The 13,413-nt window shown below is 39.9% G+C and overlaps 1 long non-coding RNA gene across 2 annotated transcripts in view; it reads right to left on the reverse strand.

Moving 5' to 3' along the window:
• The window catches only part of LOC135114192 (uncharacterized), a 121,792-nt gene that overhangs the window by 53,461 nt on the left and 54,918 nt on the right, over positions 1-13,413 (reverse strand). For both annotated transcript variants that reach the window (XR_010275429.1, XR_010275428.1), the window contains exon 2: positions 5,805-5,832. This is a non-coding gene — a long non-coding RNA (uncharacterized LOC135114192). The remainder of the gene's footprint in view (positions 1-5,804; positions 5,833-13,413) is intronic.

The raw sequence follows: 13,413 nt of genomic DNA on the forward strand, positions 1-13,413 counted from the left end.
GCAGGCGAGTAAAAAGGTATGAAAAAAAAATGTCTCTGGTTCAAGATTCGCCTCATTTTGCCTCCAGTGTCAACATGATTAACAGAATGCCCCGTGCCGGCACCTCCTACCTGCTTGTGCCTCCCTCCCACCACCACCACCACCTGCCCTGCCTCCCTTCGCTTTTTCTCCCCTTACAAAGCTTGTCAGCCTCTCACTCCTGGTTGCATTCATGTCAGCACATTGAGCCTCGACACTCCTCAGGCGCGGCTGGCGGATCTCAGTGACACAGTGAGCGACTCCTGAACGGGAATGCTCAGCTGAGAAGGGAGTGCGTGTGTTGCCTCCCTTCAGTGCTCCCGACGTGCCTGGCTATGACACCGGCGCGTGGTTAAGAGTATGTCTTCTGATCACTTGTTTTTTGTATGTGGTAGATTTTTTTAAACTTTTGCTTCTCTGTTTTTCTGCCTTTTTGGCTTTTTTCTGTCTGTTTCTCTGTCGACCTCTCTCTCTCTCTCTCTCTCTCTCTCTCTCTCTCTCTCTCTCTCTCTCTCTCTCTCTCTCTCTCTCTCTCTCTCTCTCTCTCTCTCTCTGTAAAATCTACCATATAGAAAAGCTGGTGATAAGAGAGTAATAATAATAATAATGATAATAATAATAATAATAATAATAATAATAATAATAATAATAATAATAATAATAATAATAATAAATTTATTTACAATTTCAGTAATTATTCTTAATGCATTAGAGAAAGAGAGAGAGAGAGAGAGAGAGAGAGAGAGAGAGAGAGAGAGAGAGAGAGAGAGAGAGAGAGAGAGAGAGAGAGAGAGAGAGAGAGAGAGAGAGAGAGAGAACAGACAGAGACAGACTAGAAGCTACAGTCGCCAGGACATGAGATATTTTTTTTCAAACTTACGAGAACACGCACGGAAAAAAAAAAAAAAACAAACACTTTTCATCAATTCAAATCATCCAGACCCTACAAAAAGAACACCAGGTAACTCACTGACGCCAGCTCGCCTCTCAGTAGCCATAAGCATTTCTCATTAGTCCTCCAGATCCCGCTAGACCCTTACAGCCTCTCGGTTACCCCTGAATGGACCTTAGTAGCCATATCCTCTAGTAGCCCTTGGCAGCCCCAGGTAGCAGCCCTCGGGAGTCATTTGCCAGACCCTCGCCCTCCCCAGGTAGCCGACGGCCACTCACTGTGGTTGTGGAGAGAGAGAGAGAGAGAGAGAGAGAGAGAGAGAGAGAGAGAGAGAGAGAGAGAGAGAGAGAGAGAGAGAGAGAGAGAGAGAGAGAGAGAGAGAGAGAGAGGTGACCGTTGCCTCGTCTTTGTTCCCCCGACCGCTATCCCCCCAACTCATCTCCTCCTCCTCCTCCTCTCCCTACACTCACGATGCTCTCCTCTCTTATTGCTATTGTTAACGCACCCTCATGATCTACCTCTTTCTTATTTCACCTTTCTTTCCCTTCCTTCCTCTCTCCCTTCCTTCCTTCCTTACTCCTTCCCTTCCCTCTCCTGTCCTAGTCTCGTCTCTCTCTCCCCCTCTGTCTCTCTCTCTCTCTCTCCTTTCCATTTTTTCGTGTGTTCTCTTTCCTTTTATTCCCTCGTCCCCAGTTTCCTTCCCTCCTTCCATCCGTGGTTCCTTTCCTTTGCATTCTTTTTTAGTCTTTCATTTTTATCACTTCGTCTCTCTCTCTCTCTCTCTCTCTCTCTCTCTCTCTCTCTCTCTCTCTCTCTCTCTCTCTCTCTCTGACCCGGTTTTCTCGTTTTCTTGCTCTTACTTTAATTTCAATTCTCAAACTAGCTTTATTAGCTTAATTATATATTATCTTCACGTATTTTTCAACTTTAAAATTTTTTCCTCTAATCAAAAGTCCTTGTCATTCTAGACATTATTTCTTTATGCGTTTAACTCTTCACTATTTTTTTTTTTTTTGCCATTAATTCTTTATTCATGTCATTGTTGCTACTATTCTGTTAAATACTCTTTGTTTTTTTAGATACTATTTTTTGTACTAGTCTCTTAATCGTTGTGTAATGAAAAAAAAAACAAATAAAAAAAATAAATAAATAAAAGAACTTCCCATTATCTCTTTTTTTATGTGCAAATAATAAAAAATCTTTCTATTTCTCTCTCTTCTCTCATTTTTTTTTATGTGATCTTGCAAAGAGTCCAAATCAATTTTCTATTCTCTCCTTTGTTTTGTAACCATGCAGACTTTTTTTTTTTTTTTTTTTTTTTAGTAATCCTCTTAACATCAACAATCAAAGTTCGGGGATGGAAGTGAAAAGATCAAAACTAGTCCAAATCCCACTTAAGAGTCAATCATCAAACCACCAGTGAACATAACCAGAGATACCATTGCATCAGTTGTTATTACGCAATGATAATAATGCAAACAATTTATACAGTGAGTGAGTGCTCTTCATGCTAACAAGGTACACACGCAGGGCAGCGAAGGAGTTAAAACCGATCCCTGTTTCCACTCAGAGTTAGGCATCTAGATATTGCCAGAGATACCGCGTGTCAGCTGTTTATTGAGCAGTCATGAGAAGGGACTTTATCAGACGCCTTTTGGAAATTCAGTTAAAGGCTAAATGACAATCAGTGATCTGCTTCCGCTGTGCACGTCAGATTTTATAATGGAAGAAGACGAATAAGATAGTCAAGTTACAAGGCTGCTAAGAAGGAGGAGGAGGAGGAGGAGGAGGAGGAGGAGGAGGAGGTATAATTTTACAACGATTTATTCTCAAGGTCTATTATATTTTAGTTTATCAACCTGTCTGTCTGTCAAGCTGTCTAGAATTCATGTTTGTTTTATATGTGTTTTATATGTTTGTATATTTATGCTCTCTCTCTCTCTCTCTCTCTCTCTCTCAAATCACACACACACACACACACATACACACACACACTATCACTATCACTACCCCCAACATCCTGTACACTCCAGACACAGCCACTCCATCGCTTCCTCCTCTTCCTCCTCCTGTTCCTCATCCTGCCTTCCACTCTACACATCCTCGCACAACTCTCACCTATCATCACACCCTCCACGCACCAACCACACCTCACCTGCTCTTCCTATGCGACTTAATCACACACTGTCCAGCTTCTAGCCTCACTCACACACCCCTCTGAATATCAAGCCCTTCAGCTTTCCTCAGCAAAGACAAATTACTGCACGCTACACTCACTTCATTCAAGCTTAATGGCAGTCCTGCGTCCCTGAAAAATACTCTAGACTTTGTGATTTTTCTTGAAATGTCATCAGTAGTTTTACGATGTTTATCATGCACCGGATTTTTGCTGCTTTCTTCCTCGCCCTCATTTTCGTCTTCGTAATTCTCGTCCTCTTTCCCTTATCTGTTCTTGGTTTTCTTTGTTTTCTTCCTCGTTCTCGTAATTTTTCTTTCTTCTCTCTTCACCTTTTCCCTCACTTCTCTTGTTTTTTTTTCTTCATCCCTTTATTGCTCCTTCGTTTCTTCTTCTTTTTTTTTCTGGGAGCCTTTTCTTCCTCCCTTCTTCTTCCTCCTCGTCATTTTTTTTTTTTCCCCATTCCGCTTCCTCTCTCCCTCCCTCTCTTTCCTTTTCCTCCCTCACTCCCTCACTCCCCTTCCCACTATCCATCTATTCATCTATCTTCCTCTTGATTATCTTTTCTTTCCTTTCCCCTTTCTTTCTCCTTATTTTCTTTTATTTTTTCTTAATTTTTTTCCCTCTTCTTCCTTGTCATTCTTTCCCCCTCTTCCTTCCTAATCACCGCTTCCTCCATTTCCTCCCTCCCTCCCTCCCTCTCTCCGTCTTCATCCATCCATTTCATCCATCCATCCATCTTTCTCTAGATTTCTTTTAGGCAACAATGAAAACACATCATCTTGTTGGCGGTGATTCGGTGGTAACGATTGTGGTAATGGTCTGTTTGGCTGGTGATGATGGTGTTGGTGGTGGAGGTGATGGGACTGTAGATGGTGCTGGCAATACTGCAGACGAGAGAGCTGAAGGTGGTGGTGGTAGTGGTGGTGGTGGTGGTGGTGGTGGTGGTATAGTTATAGGAAGCGGAGAAGGAGGAGGAGGAGGAATACAAAGGAAAGGAATACAAAGGAAAGCCAAACAGCAACAGACCTTTAGGTCCTTGCAAGGCTGTTTGGTAAGGAGGAGGAGGAGGAGGAGGGGGAAAAAGAAAAGGAGGAGAAGGAAAAGTAGTAGAAGTGATAGTGGCGACAGTGGTGAAGGTTGTGCTTGTAGTGCTTGTGGCGGTGGCAGTAGTAGTAGTAGTAGTAGTAGTAGTAGTAAAAGTAGTAATAGTAGTAGTAGTAGTAGTAGAAGTAGTAGTGTCAGTGGTGGCATTGGTGGAGGTGGCCGGGGCAGGTGCAGGGAATTCAGGTTCAAGTTATGCCAGAGTCAGGGAGGACGTAAAACTAAAAAAAAAAAGAAAAAGAAAAAAAAGAAAAAAAAAAAGAAAAAAAAAGGAAAAAAGAAAGTCAAGGAAAAAAAACAGTCTTGGCACGAGGCAAGTATAAATATTTTTTTCTGGATAAAAGTTATGAATACGCGTACTTAACAATGGTTCAAGCTTCAGAAAAAAGGCGCCTCTGCGTAAAGGATAAGGTAGGTTATGTAAGCCAAGAAAAAAAAAACGAGATCTAAAGACCTAAACAAAAACAAGTGATGACCAAAACAAGAGGTCGACTCACCTGGGTTCATATTCTTGAACCTTTCGGCGTTTTAACTCGAATACTTTTAACACGCTGTAGTGGAGGTTAATGAAATTCTTAAGTGCTTTTAAGTGATTCTAATGATATTTTAAGTAGAAATTTGCATCATCGAAAGAAGAAAAACAGCTTTGAGAACCCAACCAATGTGAGAACACAACACCTCATACACAAAGAAAGGACAGCAAAGGTCAACAGTATACATATCTCCCGTTGCCATAATTTATGTGACCTTAGAGAAGTCGTGATGGGAGGGCAGATCGTTTCAGAGCACGAGCCAGCCTGAGGACTCTTATTCTTAACTACTGTGTTCTCTGAAAAAGCACTATTTACAAAGGCCACCAAGATGAAAATAATGTTCGCATTGGTGTTATTCCCGTTGATGATGGAGGGTCACTATTAAACACCCCTGAAAACCCCCAGTGATCTTTAACTCCACTAAAGTTACTGTATGGGGAAAAACGACGAAATATTTAAGAATACAATCGGTCGGTAAATAAAGGCTTAAGATTTAACAACTTAACGAATGATAAGGAAGAACACACCACGAGGTACAGACAGGTACAAACAGGTAATCAAAAGTGTCAAAAAGAGGCTCAACTTTGCGACACATGAACGCGCAAATAAACACACAAAACATGTCAGCAAACGAAGGGTCAGCACACAACACGAACTCAGCGGCGTATGAAAGGAAGACACAACACACTATACACAGCATACATACAAAAAATCAGTCGATAAAAGTTAACAGAATAAACACATACCTTCCGTTCCATATATGAAATAAAGAGAAGCAACATGATATACAAACACGAAAAACATCAATAAAGATCAGTAGTATGTATACATTTCCCCCTCTGTATGAAGGGAAGAGTTAACACGTCATACACGAAGAAAGGAGAGCAAAAGTAACAAGTATACATCACTTCCATGTGTGAAAGAAACACAACACCTCATACACGAAGAAAGAACAGCAAAGGTCAACAGTATACGTACCTCCCGTTGCCTTGTTTTTTTTTTATTTTTTAATTTTTTTGCAGCATTAAAAGGAAGAGATAAAAAAAAAAAAAACACACACACAAAACATATGTGGACTTACCTGTCGATGCCTGTCCGCGGTGGCCATTCTAGAAGTCGAAAAAAGAAAGGAAAAATACCTTAATCACCGGAGTAAATGGTGCAGACACAAAGCAAAAAAGTTAATAAAAGTTCCAAGACATGTAAAAATCATCTGAACAAAAGGTGGATTATCAGAGGTAAGGGAGAAAAACTCGTTCGATAACACTGTGCATACTCACTCCGTCATTAAAAACCAAAGCAAGGAAGGTTGATCATGCCAAAAAAATAAATAATAAAATAAAATTAAATAAAACAAAAACACACACAACATCAATCACTGAAACGAATACACGAAAACCAAACGAAAGTCACGAACACAAACAAATACACACTTAATTATTAAAACATATCTTCCCAAAACACAACCATCTGCAATTTCACGAATCAGCGAGAGAGAGAGAGAGAGAGAGAGAGAGAGAGAGAGAGAGAGAGAGAGAGAGAGAGAGAGAGAGAGAGAGAGAGAGAGAGAGAGAGAGAGGGAGAGAACGTCAAAGGGAGTCTCGGAGGGGAGGATCCAAGAATGAGGCGAAGGTGGTAAGGAGGACTCGCTAACTCGCCACACTGGATACCTCGGTCGTTGTCCCTCCAGGTGTCCCAGAAGCTTAATTGATTTACCTGCGCGTGGCCCCGTGAACTGACTGACGCACCTGGATCCGCCGCGTCCTTGAGTGGAAATTAATGAAACAAGACAAGTGGTTCATATTCTGCCTGTTTTTCGTTTTCCCTTCTGTAGGACAAATGGAAGGGCGACTCTTGTTTGTAATTTATTATCTTATTTATCTCCCGCGTGACATTTTGAAAGGAGACGACTTGCAGATGAGTAAGTGAAGAGGATGAAACTTAGAGAAATTTATTAATATACCACCCGTTTTCTGTTTCCCTTCAGTGAGACAAATAAAAGGGTGACTTGTAATTTATCGTTTTATTTTCCCCTCCGTGACATTTTGAAGTGAAACCACTTGCAGGAAAGAAAATGAAGAAGATGAAACTGAGACAAATGATTAATATTCTATCCTTTTTTTACTTTCCGTTCCATGAAGTGAAAAATTAAGGATGACTGAATGATTCTTTCCTATCTATTATTTCCCCACTGTCCGTTAAATTGTGGAAAGGGAAAGGGTGGACTAAACATGAAAATAACTAACTCATACCTTAATTAATCCCTTTATCCATCTTATGTTCCATGAAATTAACGAGGAATGACTGTTGTAACTTACTAACCTATTTCACCGTGATATTTTTTGTTACCACTTGCAGGGTAAGAAAATGAAGAGAATGAAACGCACACAGCAAGTAGTTAATATCTCTCCCGTGTTCCATTTTCTGTTCCACGAGACAAATGGAAGGGGTGAATCTATCCATTAATTATTATTATTATTTTTTTTTTACCTCCGTGGCATTATGAAAATCTCTTGCAGGGAAGGGAAATTATGACGAGGAAACAAACATGTGACGCCTTCCGTTTTCTATTGTCTTTCCCGTGAGATAAATGAGGGATGACTCTTCTAATTTAGTACTATTTTCTTTCCTTTCCGTGACTGTGGAAGTATCATGCAGGGAAGGACATGAGAAGAAAATACGAAAAAAAGAAAATACAGCACAACGAAAGAGTAAAAAAGAAGTGGGGTACGTAAATAAGAAAGAAGAGAGGAAGAAAAAAGAAAAAAAATATAAAGAAAGGCACATCAAGTTAACAGAAAGACGAAAGAAAAAAGAAAATACAACGGAGAAGTAAGGAAAGAAGAAAGAAGAAGGAAAGAAGTAAGATAAGAAGAGAGAGAAGAGAAAAATGGAGGAAGGCACATGAAGCTCAACAAAAGTAAAGAAACGGGGAGGAGGAGGAGGAGGAGGAGGAGGAGAGAAAGGAAAGGTACAGCAAGAGGTAGCGCACGGTGGGTGGGCGATGGGGGGACTGTGGGAAGGGTGAAGGAGGGAGGAAAGGAGACGAGGAAGAGGAGTGGAAGAGGCGGAGAGATTGTTTGGTCAAATCACTGCCCCGGAACCTCGCTAACAGCACCTCACTCTATTTTTCTGTCGACCTTTGCGTCTTGGAGGAGGAGGAGGAGGAGGAGGAGGAGGAGGAGGAGGAGGAGGAGTCAATAAACTTAACCTTTTCACTGCTACATAATTTATCTCATAATCATTCGCAAATGTTTAGCCTTTTTATACTATATCTTAAATGCAAGTAGTTGTTTAGGCAATAAAGGCAAAAAAGTAATGCTATCTCTTTTTTCTGTGCCAATGCGAACAGTTTTTTTTTTTTTTTTACATTGTTCTGAATGCCAGCAAAGGAAGGTCATTGCAATAAAGAGATTAACTATCAAACTATCTGCATTGCACATCTGTCTGTCATCGCCTGCAAGATGTTCATATTTATTTATTTATTTTTTAACTGGATGTAAACGAGATGTATTTTTTTTGTATTACTTGTGTTTCTTTGTCAATAAAATACTGCTGCTGCTACTACTACTACTACTACTACTACTACTACTACTACTACTACTACTACTATTGCTGCTGCTACTACTACTACTACTACTACTACTACTACTACTACTACTACTACTACTACTACTACTTTCATTTCAAGGCTCAAAGGCCAGGACGCGAAAGATGAGGAGCTATGGTGTCCTTCGCTATCGCCAGGAAAAAAAAAAAAAAGGTCGAAATGAAGAAAAACGGAAACAGATCGGATTCTTGCTTACGATATTGTGAAGTCATGGAAAGCGTTCTTATGTTTTACCTGGTGCATGAAGGATTTCATTGCGTAATAAATGACACATTAATCAAGGCTTTGTTGATTTAAGTGTTGTAAAATTACAATAAGTGAAGTCTTTAGAGTTTTTCGCTTCTTTCTTATTTTTGTAACTTTTTACTAGTACTACTATTACCTCTTCTTCTTTTTCTTTTCTTTTTCTCCTTTTTCCTTCTTCTAGAGAGCTTTGGGTCCGTAAAAGAACTTTTGTCTCAGTGGATCCAGTCTGCAAATTCCTTATCAAATTAATATTATTCATATTGTATTGTATTAGGGCCAAATAAAAAGAATCGAATAAAATATTCTCCTTCTTTTTCATCTTCTTCGTCTTCTTCTTCTGCTTCTTCTCATCATCACCATCATCTGCAGGAACTCACGCAGGTAGACTGCTTGCTAATCCCCTCACTCTGTCTCGTCAAATACACACAGGCATTTCAACGGTGCCTGCTGGTGCTGCCCTCACTGCCTCACTGTGCGCAGCGCCATATCACTACCGGACATGGCGAAGGTCTTACTGGTGAGGTAGGCTCGCCTGTTCCTTATCCCTTCACCTAGGGCAGCTGATACCACCGACTCAGCTGTCCATCCGGCTTGGCAGGAATGTGAGGCGAGGAAGTACCCAAGTCCTAAGGTAAGGCCGTGGGGAGGCAGGCGCGGTAACCTTCAGGATGCAGTGACCCTGCGTCTCGGGACTAAGTAGGTAACTAAACCTGCTTGGAGCTCACAGGCAAAGAGGCAACACTGGCGAGACGCTTCTTAGGACACACCCTGTCTTGATTCTTACTTTTTTGTCAGCATAATGGTAATCCTGTCCAATGAGGGCGAAAAAATGTCTGAACGATAAGTTTTTATTGCCAAATTGTAATCTAGGAAGAAATCACCCAAAAACATTAGCATTTTTACCTGAGTACCACTAATATTCACATGAGGCATAAAGTATATTCTTAATGCGAGTATCTCTTGCTAAATATATAAGTTTTTTTTAGTGATAATTTGCATTTATCTACTAATTTAAATATTTTTAGTTTCCAGCAATCATGTTCATTATTTACATCTCCAAAATATGATGTAATTACCTATTTTACCAAAAAATAAATAGAATAAATAGAAGTGCTGCACACACACACACACACACACACACACACACACACACACACACACACACACACACACACACACACACACATACACACACACACACACACACACACACACACACACATACACACACACACACACCTGGCTGATCCAATCGCCCCTCCTCCCCACGACCTCACCTGCACTCCACTTTTTAATAATTAACTTGCTGTTGTCTGCTCCAGTCTTTCTCGTTTTAATACTGTTTATCATTATTTTATCAGAAACGACTGCACCTCGCAAGGCTGAGCAGTTTAATAAGTTTTATTTCTGAACACTGTTTCGTACTAACTTTTACCTTAGTACTATGACTAAGTGTTGTGCTAACCTTTATCTCTGTACTACGACGAACTTTGGCCTAACTTCTACCTTTTGTATTATGACTGAAATTTGCACTATCATTTACCTTTTTACTGTGACGAACTTTTGTGCTAGACACGAATCCTCTGCCTCCTGGACGTGAGACAGGAAAATTAGCTCTTTGCAGGGATAATATTGTGTCTCAGTATTTTCCTTTTAGTCTCCTCCCCCCACACCTCTCGTGATATCATATCTAGTTTATTTTCTCTTACTATCCCTTTCATGATTCTGGTAACATTATCTCTCCTTACTTTCATCTTACTGTCTCTTTCATTATCGCTTGTTACCTTCTTACTGTCCTGTCCATGTTTCTTCCTTTATCTCTTGTAGTATTACTCTTACAATTTTTTTTTTTATCTTCCTTTTACAATCTCCTGCATGTCTCTTCCATGATCTCTCGTCATCTTGCTTTTACTGTCTCTCGTATTGTCACATGATCTTCCTTTTACTGCTATTCCTCATTACACGTCTCTTACATTATTTCTTGCTACCTTGTTCTTCCTGTCTATTCTATTGTCATGCGACCTTCCTCTTTCTACACTTTTTTTCATGTCCCTTCCATTATCACTTGTTCTTACAGCTCCTTCTATTGTCACTTGTTATCTCCCTTTTTTTCGCCTCCCTTAGGCTCCGAGCATCCGAACTGACTTGATTTCTTTTATGACTTCATCTTTCTATCACAAAATTAGGAAAAAACCTTAGCACCCGACACGACTTTCACTATCCGTTTTTATAGTTATAATTTGAGGAGCATCTCGTAGACTAGTTCTTTTTCCTTTTTCCTCAGCAATGTTAACTTACAAAACCCTTTTATCGGAGACATTTTTTTAATCATGAACAAATGTGTAATTTCATACGTAATGAGTCCCAAATTAATTATTTTGTCTGAATTTTACCTTCAGGGCGAATATATCTTGAAATTCAGGTTTCTACCCTTCTTTCTCGTCTTTTTTTTTTTCTCTGTTTTTTTTTTTGTTATTGGCTCATGCACGTGAGACGCACAAATTAGTCCTGACGAAGCATCATTATTGTAAGTTTTAAACCTAACCTTAATGAAGCTGACGATACCGAGATGAGACCGAGATCTGGGAGCTTTTGTTGTAATTACTGACAACACCATTTTTACCAAGAGTTACGGGTCGTCAGTGAAAAAAGAAAAAAAAAAACGCATAACAACAAAGACCAAAAAGAAAATAGAGAATGTTCATATACTTATATAAAAACTTTCCTTGTTACATTTTCACAACAGCTTTTCTGGTAAACTCCAAACACATGAGTAGAGAAGAAAGGAGGGAACCACTTCAGAAATTGGTGTATGTTCACAGCTGACGCTCCATGAAAAGTCGTAATGTAGTTGTGTAATCTTATTGGGAGTGTATTTCAGCCTGATGCACGGCTCACTCTCATTCAGGAACGTTAATCGCAGCTCTCACTGCTTGGGGTAACGCGAGCATTCCTACCTTGCTCCCTTATCAGCCATTTCTATTTCTGTCTTCCTGGTTTCTCAGTCGATTGCATCAACTTTCTCTGACATTTCAACCGCATGGTTTACGAGTATAAATACAAGAACACCAGACACAACAAAAAAAGAAGAAAAATAACAGCAAGAATGACAAGAATAACAAACACAGCCACAACCATAACCACTACCACCACCATCACCACCATCACCACCACCACCACCACCACCACCATCACAACAACAACAACAACAACAACAACAATAACATACCTTGTTCTCTTTTCCTGTACGAATATACTGCAGCATAACATAAAAATGAAAGACAATCTATATACTTTCTTTCATTCCCCTGTCCACTTTTTGTCCTCATATTCTTAATCTTTTCTTTAAAATGGCTCTTTACTATCATTAATTTTTTTTTTTTCAAATTTTAAGCATTTAAGTGATTTGAAAGTGCATCACATCCCTCACAAGAATAAGCAACAATCAGCAACAAGCTACGATCCTTTTAAAATTCTGCATGACGTATAATGTAACTTCCCTACTTTATGCACCTCCATATGTGTACAAATACTAAAGACTTAAGACCACAAAATAACACGGTACAGATACTCGCACGAAGAAATTTACGATCCCGCATTTTGATCTCTGGTAGAATAAGAATGAATCGTGTATCTCTTTGTATCGAGATGCGGGAGGTAGGGAGAAGAGAGAGACAGGGAGGGAAGGAAAGAGGAAGAGGTGGCGCGGGGCGAGCAGAACCGAGATTTGGGCGAGACTGACCATAACTCGTGGTAATCGCGCCAACATCGACACCTTGGCTACTGTTCCTTCGTCAGACGGGACGTTTCTGCCCCTCGACCGCTGGGATTCTTATCGAGAGGCGAGGCGATGTATGTGTGGGAGGCTGTGGGAGCGAAAGGTAAGGGAGGGTAGGAGGTTAGCGGGATAAGGAGGCAAACAGAAGTACGGAGTGTAAAGGAAAAAAATATGGTGGTGGAATAGAGAAGAAGGTTAGGTAGGAAGGTAGCACGATACAGAGACAAACAAAAATATTGATATAAAAAAAAAACAGAATAATGCAATGGAGAAGCGGAGGGCTAAATAGGAAGGTAGTGGGACAATGAGACAAACTGAAATACGGAAAATAAAGGCGAATGACTGAATATTGAAGCAGAATGTTAGGTAAGAAGATGGGACGAAGAGAAATACGACAAGTCAAAGGAAATGATGATTGAGTGTATAAAGTAGAATAGGTACAAAATTAATGAGGCGGGAAAAAATGCATACAGGTACGAGAAAATATGTAAAATAAAGGAAAATAATGATAATGAATAAAAGACGTGGAGGAATACAAGATGAGAACAGAATCAAACAAAGGGTCAGGTAGGAAAGTGGAGGAATGGAGGGAGATAAAAGTGCGTGAAGATATGTAAGGAAAAATTGATGATGGTGGAATAGATACGTGGGGGAGCATGAATGGATGAAAACAAGATTGAACTGAAGGTTAGACAGAACTTTCACGTAGAGACTGTAAAAAAAGGAAAAACAGAAAGGAGTATAGAGAACGGGAAATGATGATTGTAAAACATGTTACGTTGTTTGTAATTTGTAAGCGTGCCTATCTTTCCCCCTCCCTCCTGCGTCCCTCTCACCACCACCACCACCACCACTACCACTACAACCACCACCACCACTGCTACCAGGAACACAAGGCTCGGTACTCAAACACGCATTTTGGAGAGAGGAGTAAATAATAACAATAAATCAGAGATGTTAAGAATCGAGAGTAAATGATAAATAAGATGAAACATAAATAAAATAAAAACAAAACTTCATGAATGAGATTTAAAAAGAATACAAAAAAAAAAAAAA

The sequence above is a fragment of the Scylla paramamosain genome, chromosome 27, assembly GCF_035594125.1.
Source record: "Scylla paramamosain isolate STU-SP2022 chromosome 27, ASM3559412v1, whole genome shotgun sequence".
NCBI classification, from domain to species: Eukaryota; Metazoa; Arthropoda; class Malacostraca; order Decapoda; family Portunidae; genus Scylla; species Scylla paramamosain.